The 19,957-nt window shown below is 46.2% G+C and overlaps 1 protein-coding gene across 1 annotated transcript in view; it reads right to left on the reverse strand.

The window, feature by feature from the left end:
* Positions 1 to 19,957, reverse strand: part of LOC146191366 (glutamate receptor 1-like) — a 197,719-nt gene that overhangs the window by 79,770 nt on the left and 97,992 nt on the right. The gene's annotated exons all lie outside the window — the stretch shown is intronic.

Here is a 19,957-nt window from a genome sequence, read left to right on the forward strand (position 1 = left end):
GTGACCGATCATTGAACGCTGATTGCTCGAACGGTTGAAGAACTCACAAGGGGGCGTGACGTTTCTCGACCTATTAAGCGACTTTGTGACTGAACCGGGGTCTTGGTGTGCACGAGCCGTTTAGCTTACACTTTGTGCCATGGCGTTATGTGATGCTTAAAGGCGTGCGACTGGTGCAGAAACGACGCTCCGGCCGTCTCGGTGGTTCGCTTGATGCCATGAAAACGAATGTCTTGGCCGAATCGCCAGAACTGGCAACGTTATAGAGAACATTTTTGATACGGCATTCGAACCTGCCGGTACGCTTAAATCTCGCGTCAGACTGATTACTCCTACGCTGCAAGATCAGGTTTGTATGGCTTGGTTTAAAGCAAGGCTTTGGATCTATAGTTTCCCATAATAAAGTAGGCTAACGCTGTATGCTAATGGGCATAGGTGCATCCCGAAACTGGAACCAAACTGAAAAAATATCGAACACTGGAGTTAACGCATCAAATTCGAATTTGGCCTAAGCACGCTAAATCGCCCGTCATGTTTATAATCAGAATAAATAATAATTTAATGCTATCGCATTAAAAGGAGTAAAAACCAGTACTTCAAGATTCAATAATAAATGTGTAGCAACAGCGTCACAAGCTACGTATCCAGGCGAAAAAATTCAAAACTGAACAGCAAGCCACTGTTGGATCCAGCACCTAGTATAAACTTCTCTACAGCGTGGGGAGAACAGACCCTCTCGAAAGTGCTACAGAAGTGGTGCTTCCTTCGAGCTACTGGAAGGCCTATAAGGTATGTGAAAACAAGAACTTCTGTCGGCATAGACGGCACCGTAGCAGCGGCATTTCTTGTAATACTGTTGCATAAAACTCTTCAGATGAGGCAAGCCTCCTCATAATTTTGCCTAACGGGGTCTCGGTGAGCGGGCAAAATGGCTTGGCAAAGGACGTAGGCAGTACGAACACAGCTTGATGAGCGAGGCTTGCGAAGAGGGTAAGGACAGCCTCAACATGCCAACAACCTATCCTTGAATTCACGAGGGCATTCAACGAGGCAGCAGCAACGAGATTCGGGTAAAAATCATGATGTCAACGGCGATAATACCTTTTACCAGCAAGTTGCCATGCTCGCTGTAGCCGTAACAAAAGAGAAGGTGCACATGCGCCCACCGCACTCCAGTGTTCAGCGGTATTGCTTCAGCCATGAGATTGAGACACCAGGAGTTCGTCTGGATCGGACCATAAGTGGTACTGGAAGAGTCCCGAGGCTGTTGTACCGGAGTATGCATCGTACCTTTTTGGAACATGCGGCGGCGGAAAGACAGCAGCTGCAACTGCTTCACGGAGTTATTGCATCATGTCTTCTCGTAAAACTTCCACTAACAACGGCAGCATAGGCGTAGGTGGCATTTCGGAGAAATTTGGTACGGCTCTTCTTACACAACAGGTCGGAAGGGCTTCTTTTTTGCGTGCGCCGAGCAGCTGGAGTCTTATGGGAAGACAGCTGGCGACGCGTTGTATAGGATGGTTTAGTGCAGCCAGGCTTGTTGCGAGGTGTTTTAAGTGGTTGTGGCCTCCGCTGGATGTTCTGAGAAACGGTTTCTTAGAAGTTCTACACAAGCTCCTCGAATGATTCTCTTGTCGCCGCGCAAGAAATGGAGCAATTTCTTACCCTCAGCCATGTTCGGGTCAGCCATCTTGAAGAGACGGATGACGTCTTCAAAGTAAATACTGCGGCGTTCAATCGGTCACTTGTATTTGGATTGCATCGCACACTCTCCTCATTTCCGTTAGTTGGTGTTGCCTAGGTCTCAGTGGCTAGCGTAGGGACCTGTACGAAGAACGGAGCGTCGAAACACACTTGTAACATGTCGGCGATAAGCAATCGACAGAGAAGTAGACATGTAGTTCTTGCCGTTAGGGATAGTGCTCCTAAATTGCACAACTGAGCTTGGAGACAGCGCCTCACACAGCTTTCGTACAGAGTAAAAATGCGTTCACAGACGGCTCTCCGGGGCTCGCGGTGCACGCACAAATCGGAACTATCCTTTCCTCTCCACTACAAAGAGCTCTCGACATAGCGGCACTGGTGAAACTCAGAAGACTCAGCGCTCCGACAAGATAGCTCCGAGACACTTTGTGCTTGTCATCAATGTGCAGTACGGTATATGCATGCTGCCTTTTGCGCACAGTGTATATTATTTAACACTTTTATAACCTTTTTAATCATGTCTTCGTTTTCTCAATAAAGCAGACTATGTCCGTGTTTCGCTTCTCTGGGCAGGGGTGAATCGTACGATAGGTACAAAATGCTGAACGCATATCAAAAAGCTGGTTGTGCAAACAGAATGCGCTAGCTGTGGCTCATCAATCTTCCATCTAGGTTCCTCTCTTTTGTCCCTCCCTGTTGCGTCGACGACTTTAAGCTTCGTCAGGGCACGGGATAATAAAAAGACCGTAAAGGGCGAAGCATTACACTTTTGTGAAAACAAGTTCCAAGCCCATTTGACACACAAATAAATCACTTACGAAGAGACCGAAGAATACTAGGGTAGATGAAAAAAAAAAAGTATGAAGAAAACACCGAGCCTGTCGATGCGGTCTCGTTGTCACTAGCGACGTCAATATCATATGCGCGTGCATTCAAGAGCGCTGCGGGGTCTACGTGCATACGGCATAGATAGAGTACATAAAGGAAACGGGGGAAGAGTGAACGCGGGCGTCGAGGAAAACGTTGTTCGACACAGAGAGAGAGAGAGAGAGAGAGAGAGAAAGAGGGGAGGGGGAGGGGGAGAGGGGGATGCATAGACAACGGAGCACGCTGCGTTCACCGCCGAGTAAGCGAGTGTACACCAAGGGCCATTTCGTCGTCGTCTTCGGCACAGGCCAATCGGGATCGCGCGCCCACCTGATCATCGGCGTGAATGATCGATTCGAGGCACGCGTCGCATCCTTTTGGTCAGACGGCTTCAACAACCGCGGCGGCGGCGAGGGAGAGACTCGCTTCGCCTAAAGCCACGCAGCCGAGCCCGGAGCTATATGGCGCCTGCAACGCCTTCCAGTCTCCAAACTCACACAAGACGACACACGTAGTTTCTTTCTTTTTGCTTCTTCCTCCCACGGTCTCGGGCGCAAAAGACCAATCAAGGAGAAATCGGTCGCGACTGCTGCGGCAGAGGCGGCGTCTGGAGACCCCTGCTCGGCGGCGGCGACGGGAGACTATTATCGCCAGCTGGCGCGGCCGTTCAGAGCAGGGTAGGAGCGTCTCTGTGGCGGCGATCGTGGCTTCATCTGCAGCCGAAAGAGGGGAACCGCGTGAGCTGCTACCGAGGAGGCCATCACAGCTGACGGCGGTGCCTCCAAGACCTGCAATATTATATTGCTTGTTGCTTTCTTTCTTGCTGTTAGCGAAACTCGCTATAGCTAGCGGTTTTTCCCGTTTCCTGTCGTAGCGAGTATATCTAAGTGGTTGGCTTGCACTTTCTGTGTCCAAAGGTAGGCAGTTATGTATAACATGCGTGACTTGTGCTGGCGATAGTATTTTGCTATAGCACTAAGAGAAAAAAATAAACAAAGAAAAATGGCAACTTATGAAGCTCGTTGTTTCAAGATCTTACGGAAAAAAATGTGGCTGAATTTGGCTTTTATAATTAGCAGCCAACGAAGTTCCGGCTCTAAATATACTAGCTTCCTTTTCATTCTCGAAAGCGTCTTGCTGTCAAAACTGTTTCTAATATTCTACTCAATTTTACTTTACTCAAGTCATTGCTGCACAACTAAAGTGTTTGAAATTTTTTCTTTGATCATGCAACCTCTAAAACGATATTGTTGCTTTTCTTGCCAAGCCAAAAGTGAGGCTACGTTACTTCGTGCAAAACTAAAGATAAAGTCGACACAGCGAATTTTTTTTTTCCTCAGGCATGGGCTTCACCTTTGACAACGATGTAACGTAGGGGTCAAACGTTTTCAAAGTTTAGACTCTACACTGACCCACATTTTTGTAAGATGTCGAATTACTTACGGCAGCGGGCATCAAATCGGCTTCTAGGAAATAACGTTCAATGCTTAACAAAGTTTGCTTTGGTTTAGTTTGTGTGCTTTAACGTCTCAAAGCCACTAATGCTATTGGGGATACCTAGCGGTGGGCTCCGGAAATTCCGACCACCTGGGGGTCTTTAACATGCACTACCATAACGCAGCACACGAGCGCCTTGCTTTTCGTATTCATGGAAAGTGGGCGCCGCGGCCGGGATGGGATCCCGCATACTGGGGTACAGAAGCAGAGTGCCCTAACCACTGCACCACTGCGATGGGGCTCGTAATAAAGTTTTAGTTTCAAATGTAGCCAATGAACTACTACCACATCTACATTACGTGACAAAATATGATAGCGCCGAAGGTAAAACAGAGAATGCATTACACTAGATGAGAAAGAGCGCGCCGCAAAATGCGAAATGATGTCCCAGCTTGACAAAGATTCCGCCTTATGAAACCTAAACAAAACGGACGTAGCCACAACGACGACAAACGGGCTACAAATACTCCCGCTTGCTCGTTTCGTCACAAGGCGGCTAAATTTCCCTCTACGAGCCTCATAGGCCAAAGAGCGCTAAAGAAGGTCGACTTTGCACGGTCTCTAAAGAAGAAGAAGAAACGGCGGGCATAACGAGCCAGCGCCTTGCGACTCCAAAAGGAAGGTTGGGAGCATCTAGGGATGGCGGAAATAGGAGGAGCAAGAGCATTCCGAAAGAGCTTCGCTCCGTGACCGCCGTCTCGGCTCTCGATCGGCACTCAGCGCCACTCTCGCTACACACTACGCGCGTAGCGCCCTGCTAAGGTGAGCCGGTGCCTCTTGTAAAGGATTCATGCGAGTCGCTCGTAGGAAAGCCCGGGAACGGATAAAAGCGAAGGAGGAAGGAAAGAGAGAGAGAGAGAGAGAGAAAGGTACCCTGAACAAGCGACAGAAGATGGAAGGAACTGCGCAATAGCTACGTAGAATTGCCGCAGGGTCGCTTCTGGTGGAGCCGACAGCGCCTGCAGTGAGGAGCTTCGTGAGCTGGGCAGAAAAAGAACTGCCTCTCTCTCATCACGATCCATCCTCGCTCTCCTGGCTCCGGCGCAGCTTTTTGCCTTGGCCTCTAGTCCCTTTTTGTCTCTGTCTGGCGAAGCTGCACTCTTCTGCTATCTGAATAATGAACAAGTTCGCCGATGCGCCCGGCTGATGTACTCTCTTTGAAAAGGTATTCACTAGGCCACACGTGTATCTCTTTGGCTTCTCCTTGCGGCCCGCCTGCCGCTGGCTTGGCGGCCCGCACACACACAGAAAAAAAAAAAAAAAAAATAAAAGACACCGGGACATTTGAGGAAACGAAAATTCGTGCAATCTCATAATTCCTGTTCTCTAAAACTGAAACGAGCATGTCCCTACATTTTGAAGAACTGATACGTTTAATTGCACGAGGTTATTATATAAGCTTTACTCGAGGCTGCTTATGGCGGGAAGTTTGCATATTGAACGTGGGGCAAATTAACTAGTTATGGGTTCAAAGCGGCTAACGCATCTCTTTTTGCAAGGAAATTCCTAATATGAACGAAAACCACCTGAGCCCTCTCACGTGAACCGTATTTCGTTAAGAGTTACTTTTTGGTCTTAGTGAGATGCCCTTATTTTTCTTTCCTTAGCTTCTCCTTTCCTTGCGACGACCGCTGCAATATCAACCATCTGGCAACGCAGCCTTCTCCCAAGAGCCCAAACTACACGTAGGAAAGCTGGACTCGAGGCTGGGGGACGTTTGTGCCGAATTTTACTGGTGGGTGTCCGGCGGTGGGCTTTGAACAAAAAAAACATTCTACACCCTAGACGGGCGCCCTAACTACTAAGCAGTCGGGTGTAGTGGTTCGGCCGCCCCGTTTTGGCTACGGGAGGTGGTTGGATCGAAACCAATCAGAGGCCACCCACCGGTAAAAATGGGATTTTACGGGGGAGCGCGAATGGAAGATGCTAAGAAAACCCCATTGTTAATATAAACAGCGTGAACAGGAAGACACAGGACAAGATAAAAGGAAGCCACAGGACAAGCGCTGGCTCACAACTCAGCCCAAGTTGCTAAACAATGAATGTTTACCAACTCGCCCAACAAAGTACCTTGGTAAGCAAACTCTGCTCTGCACTTTCGGGGGTAAACTCAGTCTCGAACACTGCGGCCTGCAAACATGGTTCGAGCTACCGCGTTGCACGGGGTTCGAAATTGAAGTGCCACCCGTACACGTGCAACACCAAGCAAGTCTTGAAACTTCGAAGGCTAAGAAAAGGAACATATGGGCTTCTCCCGCACATATGGCTTCTACCACATATGGGCTTCTCCCGCATAAGGTGGCACATGGTTGTCCGATGGCGGAAGGAATCGCTGACTCATCGGCACAGCATTGTGGTCTGTAATCTCATTCCCAAGGATCACTCTCGAAGACCCGAGCACCAGGCCGACGGGAACCTTCCACCCATCGAAAACCGGTGGGTACCCGACGGCACAAGGTATCGCACATGGTTCCTGAAGAATGCGAGGCGAATGCTCTTACCAGAAGGCCATCGCCTCACTCGGTGGGTGCTTGCTAGGCTTCACCGATTTAGAGCAACGAGGCGTAAAAAGAATACAGAATACCACGTTCCCTTCGTAGCATAGTTTAACATCGCTTGCACTGTCAGCAGTTGCCGAAAACTGCGCAGCACGCCTGCGCGTGTAAAGTGTTCGAAGTCCGCCGATCGAAGCGCTTTTTGTTGGGTCGCGACGTGCAGATCGGTATACGGAAGCCCCATAGAATGTGAGCTCAACGTACTGCCCTTCGTTCCCATTCTTTCACACACAGTTTTCAAGTAGGTACTTTGTGCGTGTCATAAGCAGTCGTGCCTCGTTATTGTGGACCCTTTGGTTCCCCGAAATAAAAACTTTCCGTAAAACGAGCCATCCGTGATAACAAATAGCGATGAAGAAAATATTATTAGCTATCATTAGTTTCGGCATTTCTGGGTAGCGGTGATCAGTGAAGTTATTATTTGAAAACTTTTGCATCAAAAGCCGATTATCCTGGACAACGTTATGATCGATTAAATGTGGTACAACTTGACAAGTCTGATATTAGGCTTATGATAGCTTAGTGACGTATCACGAATGAATGAGTTAGCTTCTACAACTGTTCACATTCGTTACATTAGCGCTGTAGTCGGATTAAAGCTACGCAATTCAGCGTTCTATTTTGCTCAAGCTGCGGGAAGAGCTCTTTTCACAGCCATTCATGCAATATGAAATACTGTAAGCTATGGTGGCTAGCCACCATACTGTAAGCTCCATCAGCTCAGTAACTTCGCACATAAAGCGTCAAACCACACACAAAAAAAGAAAGGCTTCCAATTCAGTTTTTTTTTCTAAAGGTTTTTAATTCAGTGCCCCGCCGGGTGGTACAGTGGTAAGATGCCCGACTACTGTCCGGAATACCCGAGTTCGAACCCGACCTCGGCGGCTGCGTTTCGATGGAGGCGAAACGAAGAGGCGTCCGTGTGCTGTGCGATGTCAGCGCACGTTGATCCCCAGGTGGTCGAAATTACTCCGTAGCCCTCCACTACAACTCCTCTTTCTCTCTTTCCACTTTAACTCCCACCTTCCTCCCTTCCCTTACGGCGCAGTTCAGGGGTCCACAGACACAAGTGTGACAGATACTGCGCCTTACCCTTCCTGTGAACCAATTATTATTATTATTATTATTATTATTTATTATTACTAATTCAGTCATTTAAACTTTTTGATTGCATTCTTCAACTGGCCTGCATTTAAAGTGTAGAAAATTAATCATCTGAGTAGGGCAGTGCAATGTTTGCTCTCTTACCTTGCATATTTACGCGATAAAAAAATAAAAAAGCATGGCCCCAACGGACTCTACATTTCACCGCTGTCTACTGTCCGGACAGCGATTTTCCACAATAATGAGTCATAAATACATTGAAAAATATTCTTGTCCTAAAAATTGTCTATAATTCGAGTTACCATCAACATCTAGTTCTCCAGACGCGACGCGGGTTATATTAACGAGGCACGATTATAGCATGCAACTCAATATATCCGGGTTCAAAATGTCTGAACTACACCGTATTAACCGTACGGGCAAAACTACTTTCTACAGGAATAAATTACATTACTAATTACTTTGCTGGAAATAGGAAAAATGTACTTAAGTTACATTCCCAATTACTGCTTCCAAAAAGGGACATTACATTACAATTACTTCTGCTAACTAATTTATTAACTTTATATTTTTACTAGTTTTTATTCGTATAAGAATTAAGTAAACCTAGTAAATAAAAATTGCCTGGGTTTATCACTGATAAACTTATGCGGAGCGAAAGCATTGTTTTGCTTTGGTTAGGCTTAGGTTTGAGATGCGCAGACATAGTTTTGCAGGCTTTGCAGGGGTTAAATTGCCAGGACTATGGAGCCGAGGACACCGTCAACTGCCAGAGGGAACACGTGAGGCTGTATCTGCCTTCAGATGTCAAGGTAAGTGGTAGTACACCATAGGTGATACCATGATTAATAGCTACACTGGGACATCTGGTTCGTTGAAGGTCAAGTGGCCTTCCTGGTTGACCTTGGCTGATACATGGCGTAGAGAAGCTTTCGCTTCGAAAACATCATCTCGTTCTCCAGACGCGACACAAGCATTATTTCGTCTTCCCGCCAAATGATGTCCTAGAAAACTATTCCCTTCCTTTTGCTACAGCACGCGCTATTACAAGGATAAGACAACGGCGAACAATAATTAAAAAAAGATGCATGGTTTAACCCTCGTTATATTAACAAAGCTCAAAGGGGAGCGAGCGGAGAACCCAGCGCCTTGATAGCCAGGAGCTGTCTGCACCGTTTGAGGCCCCCGAAGCAGCTGGGTTATTTATTGCTTCCGTGGTGCCATGGATCGACCTCGGCATCCTGCGTTCAGTAATGCTCACGCCATGGCCATTTCGGCCTTCCTCCCACCACTTCCCTCACTCGCCTCGTAACGACGAGTGTGACCCAGGCAGTGTGCTCTAGCCGGCTCAACAGGGAGTGACACAGCGCGATCCCAACAAGATTTCAGCTCAGGTCGTCTTGCACCATATGTACCATCGGCGCTCTCTTGACACCTGTTTGGGTAATAGCTACGGCTGCCCATGGGACAGCCACAGTAAGAACTCAGAACTCAGATGCCGAGTTATACGCAATTGTGTTTCTTTTTGCCGATCCGTTAGGCTGGCGTAAGCTAGCTTGCCGAGCATCTTTCTTGCTATCGCGGTACTCTACCGCGTTGTCTACTGAAAGAACCGAAGCGCCCTTTAAAAACGTAATTTTGAAACTAATTAATTATTTTTGCAGCAAAGTTACTGCCCCAAAGTAGTTCATTACATTACTAAATTGTGAGATCGCAAGCTTAATTCATTATATTTCAAATTCGAGCGAAAAGTAATTAGGTTATAATGTTTTCATTACTGTAGTTCAATTACTGTCATGCATGGTATTTATTATCGCGACGGAGCTGACAAAGAAGCTGAGCAGTGTGCTGGCAGTGACATTTCTTGTGAGGCTTGGTGAAGAAGGCACAAAAGCACAGGACGCTTTCAAGTTTTTAGACAAAAATGGTACAATAAACTGTTGTGTAAGCCTTGATACAAAACATTGGTACACCATTACGAGCAAGTGAAGAGTTTTTGTATGCATAAAATCACTTATGCTACATTGGGGAAAATATTCATTTTTTTTCTGAATTCTTAGTTTGAAACGGGACTTAATTAAAAGTGGAATGCCCACCATTTAGGAATATTCAGTCAACAGAAACATTCTGGCATTTTTCTGGGCCAAAATAATTTTGGCTATATGCAGTTAATTTGGCTATATACAGTTATGACGTCAGTGAGAATCCTTAACAAAACACAGAGTATTGTGGAATCGATGACATTGCGAAAAGCCGTTTCCCTCAGTTGCCTGAGGCATCTGATGTGCGAAAGCTGCTATCATGCACTGCTTCTGAACACTTCTCAATTTAACGTAGCTGCAAGCAACATATTCCATGAGAACCGTAGTTGTCAGTTGTCATTAGCGCATCCTTACTATCATTACTTCACAGTGTAACAATTTATACAGTTTGATAAATCTACACAAATGACTGAGACATCGGATGACTACAGCTCATTAGTACAGAGATACAAAGTTCTTCCCTTCTTACCTTTATTTATTGCGCTCACGTATACGCATCAGAAGAACTTATACTAACAGCCAATCTTATCGCGATAGCGCATGCGCAACTGGTGGTTTATTTCAAACCTATTTAATTAGCTTTCCATAACTGCACTCTAATTATATTTCACTGCTGACAACATCCTGTGCAAGGCGATGAGGAGTGGTTTAAGCGTCAAGAAAATCAAGAAAAACTGCGCAATGCCCCCCCCCCCCCCCCCTTTCTATGCAAGCGCTGGAGAACTGTAACGGGTACCATTGGGAAAGCAAACTCCGTCTACACCAGCAGCGTACCCAATCGTTCCATTTATTTCTGAACTACTGTGTCCTGTGCCTTACCAGTTTCCGTGGACAGGCGCAACCAGACAGCAAACAGCGAAATCGGACGAACCTAGGACTTACTTGTTTGATTGAATATTAACAATTTAAACTGAAGTAGCTAACATTGGCCTTGAAGCAACGTAAGTTTTTCTATGTGTACTAGATTTCGCATTCAGACTGCACGGTAATAAATGTATTGTTTATTCACACCCAGCATCGTTCCCCTTTTTTATATGTAGATTAATTTCTGAATTTTTAAGGCAAGAAAATAAAACGAAATTGAGGAAGGTATTGCATGGAACCGACATATAAACTCTCTTCTGTTCTATTTACTGTCTTACCGAGCCGTCTTCCTGAACTACCCGCCACGTTACCTATATAATTCGTTCTGCTTCAAAGTTCTAGTGGAGAGTTTATGATGGGTGGGGGGCAGCCTTTAAGCTAGTCACAATGCAGTATCCACCGTGTAGTGAAAGCTTGACGCAGTATGGGTTTTGGAAAGAGATTTCAAGTGTTCCCTTTTGGTCTGTAACGTTGGCGGTCAGATGAAGGATTTCTTTGCCGGTATGTTGTGTACTTGTTCTACCTAGCTATGCTTAATGGTGGAATGCTGTCAATTGCTCTGCGCGTATCTAATGTACCTGTTCTGCCTCTGATTTGTTTATTGTTCATAAATATATATCCTCGAGAAGAAAGGATGTCGAGTTGACAAGGGCATTGCACCAAATAAATAATACCTGATTTCATGTTTTAATGATTTTTGCATAGCGTAACTGCATTGCTTTTAATGTGTCAGCTCCGAACCTTAATCTGTGTCGCTATCTACTACTCAAATTCCGAGCATCCTGAACGTAGTAATTGCTTGTTGATAAGCGTCCACAGTTTTTTCGATTCCCGCTCAATGCAACGAAGTTTACATCAAAAGAAAGGAGTGCTATTTCTGCTTTAGCGAAGTGTATATTTATGGCACTCTGTAATTTTTAGCCTCCTAGTTGCTTGTTTCCACGCGAAGGCTGCATGAAAAGGTTATTAGAGTTTCCGGTATCAGTAATGAAATATTTGAAATCTAGAGTGCGGCGTAGTCCAAACTACGAGACTGGAGTTTAAAACTAACACATTCTGCTGAGAGAAAAAAGACAACGAATATTCTTGCACGCCGCGTCGTTAACAAATACTGGAAAACTCAAACGTTTTCACATACAATAACTGTGAACAAGAACCTCATTTATATTTTTGGAGCTACTGAAAGTCAAGCTCGAGACTATGACCGAAAAAATAAAATCTTATAAAATGATGATCAGTTTTTAAGTACTGGCAGCGGAAGCAGCTATAGTTCTTGCATGGAATCGTCTATCAAGTTAGTAGCGCTGGCATTTATTTATTCATTTTCCTTACCACCTGCGCTGCAAAGTATGCAAATCACTCGACTAAAAGCAATTCGGCGTAAAAGTACTGGAAGTAAGAATAAAAAAGTTCAATATAGTGTTCACTGCCCCGACTAATTTTATAGGCTTAGCCACTTGACAACTTCTAATGAAAAACATAAATGAAAAAGATGATCACGAGCACTTTTATCCTGCAGGCAATTTGTCCACAACTTTTTCCTAAAAAAACACGCATTCACACACGCACAACGTAAGCTATAGTGACATTATCCATCGATCTGTACGCACGCGTGAGTCAAACTTTGTTTGTCTTAACACACACGCCTTTCTCGAAACACGCAGGTATATGGGCCGTCGTTGAAAGCTGCACGGCTCATTTCGCACAAAAAAGGGTGTATAGCACAGAGCGCCGCCAGCGTTTCTCGCCGCAGTGCCTGCCGGGATAATTGGGCCGTAAGGAAAACAAAGCCGTGTCACAGGCAGACGCGCGGCTATTCAGCTTGGCGACCCGTTTTCGTTGTTTGTGGAGTCGTGATTGTCGGTGCTGGGACCCCTTTTTCTTCGCTCGCTACACTACCGCGCAAACCATGCATACGAGCAGTCGCTCGACCTTCCCGGGTTAAGAAAATAGCCCCGAGGCTAGACCGGGATGAAAGTGGAACCTCAGCCGCCTCTGCGAAGCCTGCGGGTAAGCGCGACGCACCTACGAGATAAGCCTAACAAAAAGAAAGTAAAGAAAAAAGTGCGAGATTCTAGAACGGAAGTCACAGTGAGATAAACACAAGTTGCATGGGTTCTTAATGAAACTGCTGTTGGAAGTCGGCAGAAAAAAAAATGCCAACAAAGGAGACCGCTAAACATTACCAGTAGTGCGAACACGCGTCTTTCTTGGCGCGTTATCTCGACGAGACGTGGCACGCTGGAGACCCGAATTAGAACTTTTTGTCCTAGACTACATCCTCGCAGTCTTGTCTTTCAACCCCTCGGCAACTCGGCGCTCAGAGCGCACCCCTTCGCATCCCCCTTCTTCTCTCACAGGGTCGCGCGACTGCCATGTTTTATTTTGCGTTTTGCGCCAACACGGAGCTGAGCAGCACGCACCGCAGTCTGACATTGCGCCGGCAAAGTTTGGGGACAGCCTCGCTTATATAGAGCGAGTTTGCAAGAAAGCTCGGCTTTCCGCGAGCGGGAGCATTCGCATCTGTTCTCCACTTCCAAGGAAGACACGTAGGTGCGCTTCAAGGGAGGGATGAGTCTGCGTCTGAACTTTCCTCCGGAGAGTGGACGACTGCGAAAGGTGACGCGTGTGCGGTATTTCGTGTGTTTCATTCGATTTGTTCTTCGTCAAAAGTGCCCTAGAGGCGACAAGTTAGAAAGACACTGCATATTTTTGTATTTGGCTTTCTAATCTCTAAAGAAGAAAGCGAAAACATCACTGCGTGTTTTCTCCATCTTTCTGGAGGTGAACGCGTTCCTGTGTGGACTTCGGTGATGCGACGCTAGTGCCTTTCCTGACTGTATGTCTAAACTTTTTTTTTTTTTTGGGGGGGGGGGGGGGGCAACATTGGTTTGCGCGATACATGCTATTAAGGCACAAGTAATAGGTGTACTACTTATCGAAGCGCTTTATACTGCTGGTCATTATGTTAAGGGCTGTAAAATGTTATTAGATACCTCATCGCTCTCTTTGTTAGACGATAGCAGCGTCTCTTTTTGGTTTAGAAGGTTGGAAATAACTGTTTGTACTAATACGCTTGAAGGCAGACAATTTGCAATGCGTCTCAGCGGCGATTCCATCGGATTATTCGCCCCCTCATCGCGGCGTAAGCCTCAAACCAGTATTTTACACTGAATTCCACTAAACTACGAGCCATCGAATTGGAAGTGATTGCTATATGAGTGAAGCTCGCCTAAAGTAGCAGGTTAATCTGATGATAAAAATCAAGGTATTTCGGTTACAGGCGAAAACACCGTATTATCTTTCTTCGAACGCATACTACTTGAGATTTCGCACATTACCATTATTCGTCGTGGTTACTGGCTATTACTTTAAACATGACCGCCTAAGGGATAACTAAGCGCCTCTTTTATATTAAAGCGAAAGCCTTTAATGGCACATACTGTCGTTCGCAGAGGGTGTCACACTTTGCGGCACCCTTTTATATTAAAGCGAAAGCCTTTAATGGCACATACTGTCGTTCGCAGAGGGTGTCACACTTTGCGGCCACCTTAGGTCACGTGATGCCACCCATGGTGACGGCCACTATAGGTCAAGGGGTGCCACCCAAGTTGGCGGTCACCCCAAGGCCCACGCTAGGTCATGTGATGCTACCCGAGATGCGTCTCTCATAGCCTGAGTCGCTTTGAGACGTTAAACACCACAAACCAAACCTACCCAAGATGAAAATTCTGTAAATCAACCAAAGCCCACCCTGGGATCATGCTCCCGTAAAAGGGGACGTATTAAGGCGTAAGCCTTTAATAATGGCTCATGCTCGCGGCCACGATCGTGTCCGTCCGTCTGTCCATCTCGTCCGTCCGTTCGTACGTCCATCCGTCTGTCCGTACGTCCGTCCGTCCGTCCGTCAGTAACGCTTTCGTCACTTGGGAGGCGGTAGCTGGCTGCTGACACGGCCGAGCATTAACTGGACGCAGGGCTTCCCGACATTACATTTGGCAGGCGTTGCCAACTTGAGCCTCTCCTTAAATTTGGGAGGGTGATATAAGAATTAGCCTGCCAAGACCATTGAATTCAGGTTATCCTTAGGCCACGCAGTCACGTTCATACGCTGGTTAAGAGGGACTTTATATGTTGGCTGTTAGCTTGTTGTTGTTGTGGCTGTAGGAAGAAGGAAAAGAAAATTCACGGACCTGCTACTGGCTCTGTAGCTGAGCCACCTCCGCTGCCTCGTGCAGACAGAAGAGAAAAACTGATTTATTTATAGGAAGGGGTTTGCCCCGCCGGGGTGGTGCAGTGGTAAGACGCCCGACTACTGTGCCGGAGTTCCCGGGATCGAATCCCGGCCTCGGCGGCTGCGTTTCGATGGAGGCGAAACGAAGTGGCGTCCGTGTGCTGTGCGATGTCAGCGCACGTTAAAGATCCCCAGGTGGTCGAAATTCCTCCGTAGCCCTCCACTACGGCCCCTCTTTCTCTCTTTCCACTTTCATTCCCACCTTCCTCCCTTCCCTTACGGCGCGGTTCGGGTGTCCACAGAGCAAGTGTGACAGTTACTGCGCCTTTCCCTTCCTGTGAACCAATTTATTTATTTATTTATTATAGGAAGGGAGAGACGCGGTAATTGTCTCACTTAGACAGAAGAGAAAATAGAGAATAAATAAAAGGAAGAGGGAGAGAAAGACACGCGCCGCAACAACGGCCGTCGTCCACCACCGAAACGATGGCGGGTGCAATGACGGCCTACAACAGATAAAAACTCTGTGTCAAGCCAGCCCCCGCCGCAAGCGGCGGTGACCCACCTGTCCCAGCCCCATCAGGGGAGCTTACGCTATCGCGTCATACCGATCCAGGCGTCCGTGCTGCGCCTTTCATTTGGCGCTTTCTCGAACGCCGCACCACGCAGCATAAGGAAACAGACGCAGAACAGCAGGCATCAGCGTCGTTTCGAATTGGTCTCCCGAAAAGAAAACGCGCAATATGTGTCACAATTCTCTGCGGACACCTTAACTGATGATTGATTTATAGGAAGGGAAAGGTGCGGTAACGTCTCACTTGTTTTCTGTGGACAACTCAACCGCGCCGTAAGGTAAGGGAGGAAGGTGGGAGTGAACGTGGAAAGAGAGAAAGAGGGGCCGTAGTGGAGGGCTACGGAGTAATTTTGACCACCTGGGGATCTTTAACATGCGCTGACATCGCACACCACACGGACGCCTCCTCGTTTCGCCTCCATCGAAACACAGCCGCCGAGGTCGGGTTCGAACCCGGGTACTCCGGTACAGTAGTCAGGCGTCTTACCACTGCAACCCCCCGGCGGGGCTGCGGAAACCTTAACCGAACCGTAAGACAAAGGAGGAAGGTGGGAGTGAAAAAAACTGAGAGGTGCCGTAGGGGAGGGCTCCGGACAACCGCGCAATAGAGGCTTTCACCTCATTGCACTTTAGCAGTCCAAGTGCCCCTAAATTTCTTTTATCGATCTTTTTCAACGCCGGATAGAAAAGCAAGCTTAGTAATCTGAACACGATAAGAACCAAAACGGCATTCGTTGAAACCACTGAACGGAGAATAAGGATAGAAGGAAAGCAGAGGGCCGCAGTAGACTTCTTGGGTAAAGCATAAAGCGGGTTCTTTGTTACGAGCCCAAAGTCGGTAACCAGTCTCTTTTGAGGTTATTTTGGCAACACGACGTTAGCGGTATTATTGTATGTTATCAGGTGTCAAGCACATAATTGTTCTGAGACAGATAGTGCTGATACTCCTGCTGCAAGGACGTTACGAATGTTTTCAAGCCAAATGTCATTCGTTTCCAGTGTTGAGCTCGCGCGTCTTTCAGCTGCATTCCGTGTAGATTACATTCGAGCCGGGCAATCACCACGAAGGCAATCCAGTTTTTCAAATGCCTGTGAAATGCGAACACAGCTCACACCGACAAATTGCATGTCGCGCTCACTTCCCTACATCCAGAGCTGCGCAACAGGACTGTTTCGGCCCTATGGCTCCCAATTTCGATATATTTGAGTGGCTTTTCCTGCTACTTGATTGCCGAATAGCGCATGTAGTGGAGACATGTATGCTTGAATATAATATTGCACCACAACACTTACCGTGTAAGAGCGGAATTGCCACAGAAATAAACCGATTACGATGAATACCTTGCGACACGCCCCTTGTTTAAGCCGCAGTTAAAAAAAAGAAAAAGACAGCTTGAGCTTTTTGTGTGGAGATATCACATGTTCATACTGAAAATGCATTTTAATAAGTATCGCTTATCAAGCATGCAAGCGGCAGTCGGTGCATCACATGTTTATTGTCCTATAAAAGGGCACTGCCTCAATTAACATCTGTTCTTTTTCAACCTGGCATCCGATACATAGCAGTGCTCATTTGCATGGCATAAAATGCAATGCGCGCTTTGCTATTAGATAACCCCTTCAGTTTCCTACCAGTTTTATCCTGACTTGTTTAAACAGCGCGCCAAATCTCTAGGAAGTACAATGGGATTCCAATCCTGGGAAACGTGTGACAGCCGGGTTGCGGCCGTCTGATCACCGCATTTTGCTAATTATTCTGGATTTCTCTGGTGCCACAAATACTTGACATCAAAACGCTTTATCTAGGACTGCTTTTAGTGGCCATTCCTGTTAGCTAATGCGGTCTTAATTGTTTGTTATATACAAGCTGCTTCGACGACTGCTTTTGGCCGCCTAAAGCGATTTTTTTAACTGTTTACAAACTCGTAATTTAAAACCTTAAGAGAGCTATGTTAACTATGTGATGAGAGTAATTATTAGATAATTAGTTATAAAGAAATTGCTTGATTACCTTTTCAATTTGGTTTTAAATGCCAATATTATTTTGTGAAGCTGAAGGCCACCAACATCAACAGTGAGCCCAGATGTAAATTTTCTTAATCGGCACTGCGGTTCGACATATCTAATGTTAAATACACGCATTTGAAAGCTCATCAAGCTGGTGTTTTGGCACTGAAAAGTCATAAATGTCGTTCATAATATTTCGTACGCGTTAAATACAGACGCTGTTCGTGTATGCGATGATGTTGAAGAAGTTAAATGCTTTGGCGACGTTTCAACACATGACGCCGCCATTATAAAATTATGCAATGCGAGAAAGCCGATTCAACGAGTTTTCAAAGGTGCATTTCTGCATTTTTTATTTCGAAGCGCATCATCAATTAAGCAAAGTCCAAAAGCATGGCTCACCTTTTGTGTTGAGGACCTTCACTTGCACAGTATACAGTATTAGCTTCTAAAGTTAGAACCGAAAGTTGAGTAAATAATTTTAGTTTATTACTCGACTAGCCATTAGTTTCTAAGACCGAATAGAGTCATTCTGACTGTAAAACTCACCGGCATAGACCACACAGACGTGTCGCTCACAGTTTTGCATCAAATTCGTAAACGGCTAAAAAATAATCACTCGGTATTATATTGCTCGGCCGTCTGACCCACAGCGCCTCATGGCTCAGGACGCTCATGTACAGTGGAGTACATGAGCGTCCTGAGAATAAAACGATAGTAGGTGTCGGATGTGTCGTTCCTGAAAGTACAAATTCATTCACTCTTAGGGGTAACATGACTCCGAATAACTGCACACATTCTGAGTGCTATTTCGTCGAAACTGATAGCAAGCTGGTGCAGAGTGGCAGGCGACACGAAGCATCAGATCCAGATACATCTTCCAGTTCACCACTGCCCACTGATTCGTGGCCGGGTAGGATGCAATTGCGAAGCGGAACCGTTTTCCCGCTAAGTGTGATTGACACTGCAGTCTTGATGGCCATGCATCTGCCAGAGCTTGTAAATTACCTCTCCACAATCCCCTAAATTGAGCGCACGAACTATGTGCACTTTGTGGGCCTACTCGCTCGGATGAATCTTGTCAAATAAAACTCAAGAAATTGGAATCCGTTTATCGCTGGTGAGCTTTGAAGTTAGCGCTTCTATAGTGAAGGCGCTCGTTTGCTTTTAGTACGGAAGCACTACATTACATCGTCAAACCGAACCGCAAATCCTGTGTGAAGCTTCTGCCGAGCTCATCGGAACAAAAGAACTGTCGGAATAGAGTGGATTCCAATCCAGCGATTTCTCGAGGAAAGCGAACTACGAACGCCATAGCTATCGCCGCAGCCAATCGCCCAGCGCATATTCAACTGCAACACACTGTCGCGCTGTACAATGCACATTGTTGTCTTAAGAAACTTCCATCTCCGCATCAATGCTTTCGCACGTCCTGCTGAGATTACCTACGCTCTAATACTCATAAAGTGGAGGCCAGCGCAAACATTCTTGACGCTGTCGCCTCATCAACCTGGAATTTCGCTGAGCCGCCGATCCGCCGAGGACATAGAGGACGACCACCTTGGTGTCTGTGGCACTATGCGGCTTTTGGTCGTATTGGTGTCCAAGTTGTATGCCTAGCTTGACAGTGGTGACCTCCACCGCAACTTTGTTATAAGCAGGGAAGTCAGTTGGATGCAAAAGCAAAGCGGTAAAGCGGCAGCTCCAGCGCCATTTCAACACTGGGAGTTAATTCTAAAATGTGCTGAAGTTTCCCACGGCGTTTGAAAATTGTAACACCGCGGGACCATCGCCCGAATGCATTCCAGTCAGATGTCGTTCGAATGCATTCGTGCGGCAAAGTATATGATTTGTCCTTTTACTTCATCAGAAGGGACCGCCTAGGGCAGGCGATTTTCCTTTGCCAGTCAAGAGACGCAGGACAACTTGACCGGATCGTTTTGTGCTGGTATTAGTCTATTTCAAAATACTGATGTAGTAGTTTTGAAGCTTGAAATTCTGACGTTGTTCTTTGACTCCCCTTCGACCCCCCGCCCCTTCTCTTTCCCATTTTAGATCTAGGGAGCATTAAACGCTGGGGGTGAACGAGAAAACTTAATTCGCAAGCCAATGCTCGTGCCAGACCTTCGTTTACTGTATGTATAAAAACTAAATTAAGAAGGTAGTGCATTGAGATGGTACTAATCAATTTAACGTTTCGTTTCTAGAGAGTGTTTCAATAAAAGAAGTGAAAAATGAAGTGGGCCCGAAAGTAGTCCATTTTTAATGCCATTTTTCCTTAGCCGTATTCCCAAAACTTTTAAAACAGCAGTAAGAAGTCGAATGGCTGTTTCAAAAACAGCAAGTTACAGTAATACAACGTAACACAGAAACAAAAATTGGAACATGAAATCAATATTTATATAATACGAGAAATTCATTCAATGTATATAAAAAATATTTGCGCATTAGAATAAAAAACTGCACAAGAGCCACTGAACAAAAAACGCTGCTCTCCAAGAAAAAT

The sequence above is a fragment of the Amblyomma maculatum genome, chromosome 4, assembly GCF_055883805.1.
Source record: "Amblyomma maculatum isolate TAMU_Amacu chromosome 4, ASM5588380v1, whole genome shotgun sequence".
Taxonomy (NCBI): Eukaryota; Metazoa; Arthropoda; class Arachnida; order Ixodida; family Ixodidae; genus Amblyomma; species Amblyomma maculatum.